General features: G+C 39.8%; 1 long non-coding RNA gene across 8 annotated transcripts in view; it reads right to left on the bottom strand.

Moving 5' to 3' along the window:
• Positions 1 to 12764, bottom strand: part of LOC122967483 — a 59280-nt gene that overhangs the window by 42953 nt on the left and 3563 nt on the right. Inside the window, exons 3-5 of one of the 8 annotated variants that reach the window (XR_006398617.1) lie at positions 12498 to 12653; positions 11653 to 11777; positions 8987 to 10920 (exon numbers count right to left, since the gene is read on the bottom strand). The exons of 5 other annotated variants lie outside the window; for them this stretch is intronic. This is a non-coding gene — a long non-coding RNA (uncharacterized LOC122967483). Of the gene's footprint in view, positions 1 to 8986; positions 10921 to 11652; positions 11778 to 12497; positions 12654 to 12764 lie in introns of those variants that run through there. 2 more of the 8 variants (XR_006398611.1, XR_006398615.1) reach the window with 2 other exon arrangements.

Genomic DNA, 12764 nt, shown 5'->3' with positions numbered 1-12764 from the left:
AGTGATGTAGATATTCTAACCTTTGAATGCAACAATGATCTAGTGTTTATGAGATGCTTCGCAGGAATGTGTAAAATTAATTTAGAGTCAAGAGTCAAGTCAAGAATAAATGAAAATGAAATCAAACAAGGTTAAATGTGCAAACACACACACACACAATGATACAAACAGCAATTTGTCTTATTTTAAGATGAACCATTATATTAGGCATTAGGCATTGTATTACTAGAGGGCTTTCATAGAAATGCTCACCCAACTTTGGTACATTTTTACTGTGTATTGATAACTAAAAGGTCTGTTTGCATTCTTTGGATATGGCCAAACGCCTCTTATGACTCACTATAATGAATGCTAAAGATCCAATGCGGATCACCTGAGGATAGACTGAGGAAACATCATTAATTGTGGTGTCTATGTTCTCATCCCTTAGAGATTAAGCCCACCAATGGACCAATCTCTCAAAAATTAAGCGCATTTGTTTAATTTGCAAAGAGAAAGTAAGACAAAACGAGAGAGGCTGAGAGAAAGAAAGGCATGTGTAAAACTGTCAAAACTTCTACCTGCTCCGCTAAAGATTTGGTAGAAGGCATCTGTAACACAGAGAGAATAAATATGGGGATTCACATTAAATATGAAAGCTGGTCGAGGCTACAGAAAGCGATGCAAGTCGTTCTCTCTTCTCTTTGAAACAAAAGAGCTAAAGGGGGCCTGTGATGCTGTCGGCTAATCACCCTTACACTCCAACCTTCATTAGTTTTCCTGGGAATCAATGGGCAACAGCTCCGGCAAAATGAAACCTTGGGTCCTTTTCTACAATCAAGCCAAGTTTCTGGCTGTTTTTAATGTGCGTCACCAATCTACTGCGGTGAATGTGTCTTTGAGAGAACACAAAGCCACAAGGTGAGAGAATGGAGATCAAAGACGGAAATGCTCCTGCGTCATTCGTTACATACTGTACAGCTACAGAAAGAATGAGTTTTTTTGAGCAATACAGCCCTCAGATGAAGGCTTCATGCACAATTTACCTCTGCAACACATTTATACAAAAAAAAAAAAAACCCTCCAATGAGATCATGGTTTTGGGGGGAAAATGTTGAGGCATAATATTAGTAGGTGTTGGAGTACAGATATGACAGGTGACAGCTATAAACATTGTTTCAAGCCTGCAATGCCCACCGGTGTCTAATTACCACGACAGGAAAAATGAATCGGTGCTCAGTAGCATAAAGTTAGATTATAGTCAGGACTGGAGTCGTTCTCTGATCTCATTATTCCAACCTGTGCGAGACAGCGCTGCCACAGATCCTCCTCGCCTAATCAGTGTTTATACATGTGCATCATACAGACTTATTCTACCCGAGGACGCCTGTGTTACCTTTGAGAGTTTCAGGCTGGTACGATATGCACGTTCCTATTTGCAGAAGAGAGAAGTCATTACCGTCCTATGTTCTCACACAAGCCTCTTGTGTAACACGTTGAAGCCAGAGGTGCTATTTTATTCCACTGAGTCATGAAGATGAAAACAGTATTGTGATGATGTTAGCCGGGGGGGGGGGCAGCCTCTCACATGTAACGTATGCACATGCAGGCAGATTCATCACTTAAACAAGCACACGCGCTGTGATATAGTATGTCAGAGCTGCAACACACAAATAAAACAAACATCCTCTGTGGTATAACTTCACGTTAGAAATGTCTATCACTCGTACATCCACACACAAACAAAGCGTGGGCTCTGGTCTGTGCTGACAAAGCCAAGAGTGGAACGGTGTTTCTGAACTCTTCCCTACTCCACGGTGGGAGTGGGCGAGGAGTAGGGGTGATGTAAGCTTAGGCAGAGGCAAGTTCTCATTTCCCTGCTTCAAAAAAGCCGGCAGCTCTGTAGTGTTTTATGTCCTGACAGCCGAGGCTTTCCCTCCGCTCTGCTGGTGAATACAACCTGACCCAGAATCCACTGCGGGGGAGCTGCGAGCTCAGACTGCAGGGATCGCCTTCTGTTCAGTCTCTGCTTTTCATGTGGAAGTGAGAGCGTTGTGGACATTTGTCTGTGGTGGTTTGCTGAGTGGGCGTAGGGTTTCAATGACTACGTTCACATGCACGCTGATATTCCACTATTACTCCCAATATGACAATATTCCAAATTGACACAGGTAAACAGCATATTCCGCTTGGATATTCCAAATTAGGTTTTTGTAGATTTTTCCAATTAAGACATGTGGGATATAATGACATTTTTCAGGTTTTAGGAGTATTCTTTGGACGTGTATACAAGCGCACTTGGAATATGTGTCTCAATTTACTACAGTTTGCGACACACGGCCTCTTGCCTGGTTACGGTCAGCTCTGTGTGTTGACAAGACACCTACTTTTAAACATTTTTAAAGACTTAGATATCAACAGGTTTTCGGATATGTGCAAATATCGCAACGCCGACCTTTTCAAGAAGGTGGCTATATGAATGAAAGAGGGAGGCTGTGTCCGCATGGTCGAACAAGTCTGCCACCAGTGGAAAACTCTATAAAGAGATCCTATTTTCATGCAAAGAAGCAAAATAGCACTTTTCCATTTTTTTGATGTGATAAACGGAGTATGCACGGCTGCATGTAAATGGGAATATTAGTGGAATATTCATTTTCATTAGCCATGTAAACAGCTTAGTAGGAATATTGTGAATGTGAACATAGTCAATGTAATACTCGCTACAAGTGCAATTACAGCAGGAGTATGATTAGGCTGACAAAAGCCTTTCCTTCCCGTTTTACTCTGCCTGTTTCACTCCTTTTTATTCTCTCTCTTCACATTAATATCTTTCTTCCTCACAGTTATTTACAGGCTCCCTCATTCACCCTCCTCTCCTCACTTATCATCGCTACGAGAGCTCTGTCTTGTTGACCCATTGTTCACCATTAAGTACTGACTGGACCTGCCTCCAATCAGCACTAATTGAAGAACACAGCTATAACTAACAACAAGCATTAATTGACACATCGTGATGGCCCTGCTTATCAAGTCAGGGGTATTTTCCAGCACATGACGTAATTAACTCCTCATTTGCTGCCGGTCCTCGACGGGTCGGCCGCCGCTGTCCCCAAACGCACGAGGAAACATCGATTAGGGTGAATCCCCTGTAGTAGCTCCATGATTTATGATCACAGTTAGGAGCTGCACATTCAGAAAGGACATTGAGGATCAATACCTCACATGCTCACAGTGATTACATTAAATACATTTGGGACACACAGTATAGGGACAGAGATCAACATTTAAAATGAACAGTACCGGTCACAAGTGTGGACGTACACTTCCTCATTCAAGTGAACGGGAAGGTGTGCAAACTTTCGAGTGGTGTTCTGTATCTGTAGGGACGTTCACAATGTTGTCATTTCTAAGATGAGAGAGAGAATTTTGACTTTAGCAACGACAAAAATGAAAATACTCATGGCAAGTCAATATATTGACATATCACAGAATTGATACTATTTTATAAATTTGTCTTAAAAGTCAAACTTTGACTCTTAATTCTGATTTTTTTTCTTTTTTTGGTCATAATGTTGACCTAAAAAGTCAAACATTTTGACTTAGTTTCATTTCTTTCTTTTTTTTTCTTTTCTTGGCAGAGATGGGCTTCCATACACTAATAAGCTGTGGAAGTGCAGGCAACAAAAATAAAGTATAAATTGTGCTACCGTGTAATAAAAATATTGTGTTAATAAAACTGTAAGAACTATCTGTATAAAAAAAATGTGTGCATACAAACAATTAGACATAATATTTTTTGGTTTATTGTTCAATAAGCCTCATCTCAGTTTCACTTTATTCTTATTCAGGGTCATTAAGTCTGTAGCATCCCCCAGCATGCAGGGAAACACTGCAGACCTACCAGTAAGAAACCTGCTATGCAGAAACTTGCAAATGTAATAAATCATTAATGGGTGTGAAATTAGATAATAAAATAAAAGATTCATTATATAATTACAAAAAGAAAAACCCCAATAGAACATCAATTAAGATTGGAATTAAATCATAAACAATGGAGTTTATGAATCTGTTTGACAGTACAGTTACATAAGAGGAACAAACACTTAAACACACAAATAAATTTAACAATATTAAACAAGAAGTTAAAAGAGGGAATCATTTTTCTATTAACATTTCCATTTTCCCTCCATTTGTTTTAATTGAACTAATCTATTATCATTTCCCCGACTCTCTTTTTGTCCAAACAGTATTAATCACCCCTGTGATGTAACGAGTTATTATCAACTGACATGGCACCGGTGGGCTGTAGATCTTACAGTGAACTGCTCTGGCAGCACTCACCGCTGTTTCTAAAATGTTGCTTCTCAGTGCCTCGTAAACACATTTGGAAAGGTGCAGGATAGAGAAAGTGCTTCTGCTCTGCAGCCTGTGAGAGCGTTTGTCACATCCAAGAGCTAATTAGAAAAGTTTTGCCACAACAAAGTTAAGATAAAGATTAAATATTAAAAAAAAAAAAAATGTCTTTGACTGTGATTCATTTTCACCTTTTTCAAAAGATCTTGGGATTATCTGAATGTATGAAAATTGTTTAATATAAAATAATGATATTATGGTCTCAATACATTATTAATAATATTCCATAAAATCTCCCTACAGCTGATTTATGACCTAGAACTCACAGAGATAATTGAACAACCACAGCCTCTAAATGAAGTGTATGTATTTTACATCTGTTAAGATGAAGGATTTGTGGTGCTGCTGCTGCAGAACAAGAGCCTTGTTTTCAGCCGGTCTGAAATAAGCACACGGGGAAGGATGAGGTGCTTCACACCGGGCAATCAATAATAACCAAAGATAGGCATGTAGGTGCATGAGAATGTGCAAAATATTACCTTCTTTTCTAACCTTGTGGGACTATGTATGTGTGTGTTTCTGAGTGCATCTCGTACAGAGTGACAGTGTGACTCATTGGGTGCTGGGTGGCCCCGTCAGGCCTCTTTTCTCGCTGCTGACTGAATGCTCTTGGTTCTGTAAACATAGACAAATGTGCCCTACAGGAACGCCTGCCGCCCTGCAGCTCCCCCATGCCTCAAACTAATGAATTTTTAAAGACAGCATCAATCAAACTGCAGGCCAGATCAATAGACCACAGAGTGGATTTCATCAGCGTTGCGGAGCGGGGTTTTGGTATACACACACACACACACACCGCTTCCACGCAGCCTTTCACTTCAACCGAGCTTCGCGGTCGGCTCGGTTGAAACCGGGGCAGTCGACCGAGAGTAGAGTGATATAATCAAGGAAGGTCTGTCCAGTAATAGAATCTGATTAAAAGGGATTAGGGGGTGTTTATGATGGCAGCGTGTCCTCTATACGCAGGACTGACTGACCCTACATGGTTGATTAGGCCATCTGATAGCAAGTCAAGATTTGAATCATTTTACAAAACACCAAGGTCACTGTGGACATTTATCCTCATCAGAAACACAGCTGACTGGAACTGTCCACCACTGTCAGTTTCCCAAGAAAGTAACATGCACAAGTGAACACACACACACACACACATTTGGCATTATGTGGTAATTGATGGTAGAAAGAGACAGTGGGGTGGTGGTGGTGGTGGTGGTGGTGGTGGGGAGTTGGGAGACAAAAGCTCCAGGTCCATTTGGGTACACAATACTAACTGAGCCACCAGGACACACTCAGACACATTTTCAGTATTTTTGTTTCACACTTGACAGATGGCAAGTTGTAATTTTCATAATACAAACATTTACACAGAGACAGAAATTCATCAGTCACTTTGAGGAAAATCTCAACGGGCAGAGCTACAAAAAGCTTTTTAGCAAATTTGAATGGCAAAGAAGCAACTGTGGTCAAAACATAAATAAAAAACAAATATAAATGTCAATGACTTATTTGATTTATTTATGACATTATACTGGAAGGTCAGCAGGCTCTCTTAACTACCTTACGTACATAAATATCGAACATGGGCTTACAGCATCAAGTCGAACGTTAAATGCCATGCTAGGCTTAACTTTGATATTTTGATTGCTTTGTACAACTGGTTTTGAATTTTTTACTTTGTTTTCCACCTTATTAGCCCTTGACCTCTCATAAAGCTTTAGTCTACTTAGTTAGGAAACTGTGGTTATTAAAACTTTCTCCTTTGCCCCCAAGAAATACTAAAACTCTAGTTTAAAAGATCTCTTTTTCGCAATATTAAAAAAGGGTGCTGGACTAACTCTCCTTGTTGTGTTAATTCAGTCTAATTTATCCATCTGTGTGAGACGGCCATCCACTTCACCGTTCTATATGAATGTTTTCACAGTAACAGTGGATCTATCAATTTACCTGCGACAAAGATTAAAGTGTCGGCTTTCTCACATCTTCTCACTTTCCCCTAGGCTTTTGGGTTGCATGAAATTGCTCAAAGATTAGGAGCAGAATCTAAAAGGAGGAAGCAATTTCTCAGCTCTATGATGCAGTGATAAGAAATCGAGAGGGGAGTAATCCCTAAAATCAAATTTCATTCAATTAAATTAGAAATGTTGGGAGGAATACAAAAATCGAGGCAACGTCATTAGCAATGATGGACAGAGAGAAATGCAGTTAGAAGGCAAAGAGAAATGCAAATCGAGAAGCAGAGTACACAGATGGAAGTGGAGAATATTCGCTCGTCATCTGTGTCAGTTTGCAGGTAAACTACTCTAAACATTAGCAAAGTAAAACTTCTGGAGCAAAATGTTCCGAGGAATCACAGTAATAATTCGCTAATTGGTGAAAACTGTAGAAAGATGTTGTATCCGTTTGTTAACATGAAATAAATCCCTTCTGTCGGCGAGCCAGTATGCTCATGTGAAGTCAGGAGGAACAAAGCGCAAGGGTGGAGCACATGGACAGCTGAAAACAGCCAGAGGCAGTATCGGATGCTGAACAAAAGTTCATTTTCAGGGTGACTTCACTCTATAATTTTTCTGCCCTTAATAACATTTATGTATGATTTTCAGGACTGTGGTTATGGGAGTTCTGGCGTAGTTTAGATTTGAAACTCAAAATGTTGCCTCTGGCTTACAGAAACAGAAACACTGTGTCCCGTGATCATGTTGAAGAGAATCCCATGAAGCCTACAATCAAGCGCTATTTTAAAGAAACCTACTCTGACAAGGAAATTATCTGGTGCGCAAGTTGTATAAATATGAAGTAGGTTTTTTTTTTAACTGTTTATGTTGAGGCGCAGCAGGCTCTGTCTCAGACAAGTGAACAGAGCGTAAAGCCTGAATTTATGTGGGGAGACACAAGTCGAACATAAAGAGTCATCAACACTTTCACTGCTCATATTATCAGCTAACGCAATGACGAAAAGTTTAATGTCTTTTAGTAATATACACTTTTATATCTTCACACCTGGGTTATTGCGACGCTCTGTTTACCTGCCTTAATGCTCGTGCTTTAGCTCATCTTCAGACTCTGCAGAACTCGGCAGCCACTGGTTACCAATTTCTTGTAGAATCCATTTTGAAATCCTACTCATGACTTACAAAAGCCTTACGTGGCCAGGTACCGGAGGACATCAGTGAACTTTTAATCTCCTTACTGTCCAAGAAGGCCTCTTAGATCTGCTTGGTGCCTGTTAGCTGTTCCTGGATCCAGGTTAAGGTCAAAAGGTTATCAAACTTTTGCTGTACTGGCTCCTCAGCTTTGGAATAGTCTTCTAGTTAGTATTCAGTCTGCCGACACAGTCTCGGCTTTTAAACCCCGTCTTATCACATATTTTTATAGACTCGCCTTCTTGTCTGACAACTAAACTTATTTATTTGCATAATACAGCTCTGTTGTGTTTTATCTTTATGTTTCTAAATGTCTTTTATGCTATAGTCTGTTTTTTTGTGTAACAGTATTTTGCTGTTGTTTTTATGCTGTGATTGTCTTTTACACTGTCTCTCCGGAAAGCACTTTGTACTTTATTATCATTATTAAATTCAATTTACTTTTCAGGAGATACCGGGTGCCACATTTGAGCACATTATGGCTTTTCTTGGGTTAGTGACAGATGACTTATAAACATTTAGAAGAAATGAGATTGACTTCCTTTTATTTTAGTATTTTTATCCATGTGGCTGCATTGATGGCGACGGTGCATAATGAGCGGTGTGTGATGATCTTTACGGCTTAATGATTGAACATGAGCATGCCACTGAAATTTATTCAAAGTATAAATCCAATACATATAATGAGGCAACTGCACTCCCCTCTGATCAGAGGGAAAGCTTTTTAGATCTCAATCTAACACACAAACAAGTCAATGTAAAGAAAGGCACAGGTACAACAGTAGCAAAAGGCGTCAGAATACTCCTACAGAAGTGCTTGTCTGATGGTGTGAAACCCCCTCCTCCCACAGCTTTCCAATGTCAACTGGAAAGGTGCCATCCAGTCCTTCCAGTGCCTTTCCATCCAAACTTCACTCCTACTTAACTTGGCTTGAAATTCTTTCCTAAGCTCGCTATTTTGTTTCTTTACATATTTACTTGCACAATTAAGTACAACACTATGAATGCCTTCCAAGAAAGACTGTCCAAACGTGTGCGCCGTTATCTCCACATTTAAGCAATTATCATGATATATGACGGCTGAGTTTTCACTCTGACGACAACTGTGGCCGCTCAGAACAGCTATAAACACTTGTGCCTTCCAACGTGGTTGGACGACAATATGAACTAGTTGTTTCCAAGACTGAATACTTACAGTATTGTTTTAAATAACATTACTGATTTGGTCAGTTTCACATCATAAAAGAACCATAGATGTTTGGAAGTGACATGTAGAGGAGGTCTAAATGTGCCAAATGGTTATAAGAATGGAAGAAGAGAAACAGCTATCTAGATAGCAAGGTAAAGAGAAAAAAAAGAGATTAATGTGATGGATACTTTCAGCAAACCTGATGCAGATAGATTGGATTTCTTTCCTTTTTTCCAGTTTGTTAAATTTGATTTGAATAACTATGCAGAAAGTTACTGGTGTATTAAAACTATGTACATGTGGATTTTCCACTCACAAATGTTTGTATATAGTTGGATTCTTATGATTTGATCAAAATGTGGGCAAATATAATCACATTATCACTTAACTGTAACCATATAAAGAGATGACAAACCAATTACTTTGTATTATAAACATGTTTGAGATTTTTCTAAAGATCAGCTCAGATGATTGTATTTCTAAAAAGAACTATACACATAACCCACACCTCCTAGCACTCATACTAGGATGCTGCTCTAGCCTACACCATTCTGTAATCTCCAGCAAAAGCAACAAAAGAAAAACATTTTCTGTTTTTCCTCTGTTTGCCTGCCAAGAAAGGGATTTCAGCAGCCCTGAAGAGACTAGGACGGCAAAAATAAAGAAGCAGAGCTGTTTGGCTAAAAGCCTGCTGGATTCTCTGATTCTCAAGGACATTTCTATGTCCTATACTCCGCTGAGTCCTCCACCCTTTATCTGAGCCCACCCCGCCCAGCTCCATTGTATCACTCTCAGTCTCAGAGAGCTTCCCGCAATTCCAGCTCAACTGCTTATAGAATAGGAAGCCATGTAAGCCTTTGGAGCTGCAGGGATTGGAGATCCCTGGAGTAAAGCTGGGAACATTCAGAAAAACTCTCTAGTTTTGCTTTTGGACTTTTTTTGCTGAGCCCCATTCTGAAAGTCGAGAGATTTTTAAGTCGCTCTTCACAGAAAATGGGCTTTTTGAAAAGTTGAGAACCATATGAAGAGCGCAGGTCTTATAAAACAGGGTCATTAAAAGGAAACTATATTGTAAGTGGCACTAAGAACAGGAACTATTCTGTATGCACAAAGGTTTCAGAAAGTGTATTCAAAGGCTGATCTATTCAGAAACATAATGAAATATGCCAGTGATTCAACGCTGCCGGTTTACATCATAAACTCAAATATACCTAAAGATATAATACAATACAATTCTGTGTGCTGTATTGTTGCCACATGCAGGGAAACTTACAATGAACAGACCATTTAATCTATTCATGTTCTCCACATATGAGGCCCTTTCAACCACGGCCGTCAGATACATGCTGTGGGTGTTATAACAGAGACTTCAGTGACGTCATCGCCTCCCTTATCCTCTTCATCCAGGTAAAGCTTTGCAATGTATTGTTTTGTCAAGGTAACACAAGATTCAAAAGTTTGTAAATGGATGGTTTCTATTTGTTCTCACACTCTCACACTGATCTTTTTGCTTCTGGTCTCAACTTTTCAGTCTTCTAGTGCCAAATAATTTTGGGGTATGGCCAGACTAAATGTGGCAAGTTAGGCAGAACCGCTGCCTCTAATTAATTTTCAGAAACTGCAAATCTCTTGACAACATAACAGGATCATAGATCCCTTGGTGGCCCCGGAGCTACCAATTAAAAGGAAATTGTGAATTCCCTATGGGTTCCTTTGTTGATTTTTGTTATAATTTATCTATTTAAAAGACATAAACCCTTATTGTCTTATATCGTAATATCTGAAAATGTCAACTTGGAGGCAATTTCAAGCACCAGTTGTGCTTTAACAAATTTTGGGATTATAAAAAGTAAACTTTGGGAGCACTGGGACAAATTTGGGGATTAGGCGGCACTGAAGCAAAGTTTTAGGGGCATTATACCAAATTCAGAGATTATGTTAATGTCCCAAAAAGGATTGGGCCAGCCCATTATTTTATGTAGCTCATTATACCATGAAAAGTTGTCTAAATTGTTCAGTTTCTATCCATTTCTGCCATTTCTGACACTTATCTGGATTTGGTGGCAGCAGCGTGAGGTAGAGCATAAATTTCCCTCCCAGTCACTTCCTGCAGCTCCTCCGGGAGGGATTCTGAAGTGCCCTCTAGGCCAGATGGGATATGTAATCCCTCAGGAATTTACAGTTTGGCCCCATGGTCTCCTACATCCACAGGGAGATGTCAAAATAGCATTCTGATTAGATAACCAAACCACCTTAAGTGACTCCTTTGTGGTTCTGGTTAAAGCTTCTCATCATCTCCCTTCAGGTGAGCCCACCTAAAGGAAATTGAATTTGGCATCCATGATCTCATTTTGTTAGGCACTACCCAGAGCTCATAACAATGGCTGAGGTTTAGGTCTTGGGTCCCCAGACTGGATCCAGTCTCATACAAATTGACTTGCATGTGAAACTAAACTTGACTGACTGTAAAGTTGGACTAACTTTACAGCGTCACAACACTCCTAACCAGCTGCAAATGAACCACGGTCCTCTTTGTACTGACAACGGGTGGACTGAAAACCTCATACCACTGTACACCACTCCTAGAATTTAAACTAGACCTGTAACATTTATTTGATTACTAATAACACAATAACATGTTTGTTTCTATCCATGCGAACTCATTCAAGCTGAATGCAGCTGCACAAAATCGATGTATGGCAAACTCCAAGGTGTAAAAGTGCACATGTAGAACAAAGCGAGCAGGAGGATGTTTGATATGCACATGGTGAAAATCAATCTCGTGTAACAAACCACAAACCAACACTCTCAGACCACTTCAGGTTGTGGTGGTGATGGTTGTGTCTGAGTTTAAGTCTAAAACAAACCAAACCTCTGATGCACAAAATAAAGACCACTTTCCATTAATAGGGGCTTGTTCTTTTATCTTACCTTTCGCCTTGGATCACATCTTTTAGATTAAAGCCTCTTTACTAATATTTCTGAGTTGTCTCTGTGCTTCTCCTGCATGTCTGATATAGATGGTGTTGTCATGGTTTGCCTCCAGCTTCAAAGTGCTGATAAAAACAGAGAAAACAAAAACATCTTTTTTTTTTTAAATCTGGGAAGCATTACCACCCCCGCAAAAACACATAAAATGGACAAAGAAAATACAATAGAGGGAATATGGACTTCAAGAACAATCTCCCTGCAGACTGGCTGGTAATATTTTCCAGTATATTGTTGCAACAATAATCTCCATCTTTATTTTCAAGCAAACATATTTTCACTATATTCCAGTCTCGGCTATCATAAAGCAAAGCTTTAACTCATGTGTGAAAATATGAGGGAGAGAATAAAGCTAACCAAGGCAAAGAAAAAAAACTTGATTACTGAAGGGTGAAAACATTACTTTTATATATAGCTGTTTATGAAGGCACTGAATTTAATCAAAAACCTAGTCATAAAAATGATGTGAAATAACAGAGCAAGAAATTGCCAAAGTTGATTGATTTTCCGCCTTAACGGCCACACCTGCCAGAGAGGCTGTGGGGGGGGGGGGGGGGGATATATTTGTATAGCCTGCCACTCTGTCAACAACAGGCATCAAACACAAAGACTGTTGTCAAGCATTGACAGTGAAGAATGTTTCCCACTGTTTCTGATTAAGAGACAGCAAGCAATAGATAAATCATCAGAGTGCTGCTCTAGATCCTCAGCTTCTCAGAGGCCACCCTCAGCCATCTGTTGACGGAAGACTCCCCCCCCCCCCCCCCCCTTCTTTTCCAGATACACACATTTAATGCTCCTCCCCGTTGTTGCCTGCAGAGCTGCACAGGGCCACAGATGTCATGATAGGCCACGGGGACTGTAAACAACCCACGTTCTCGCTCCCCATCGATCAGTCAAAGGCAGACAGTCTAAGCACCTGTGATGAGCCTCTATTCTGATGACTGTAAGAAAAAAAAAAAAAAAAAAAAGCATAAACCCTGAGTAATGTCAATTTGTGTTTAGGGTTTAAGAACAAAAATCAAAGAGAGGCAGTCTCTCTCCTTAGTCATTAA

Source organism: Thunnus albacares, chromosome 17, assembly GCF_914725855.1.
Source record: "Thunnus albacares chromosome 17, fThuAlb1.1, whole genome shotgun sequence".
In the NCBI taxonomy this organism is placed as follows: domain Eukaryota; kingdom Metazoa; phylum Chordata; class Actinopteri; order Scombriformes; family Scombridae; genus Thunnus; species Thunnus albacares.
This window is presented reverse-complemented; position numbering and strand designations above follow the sequence as displayed.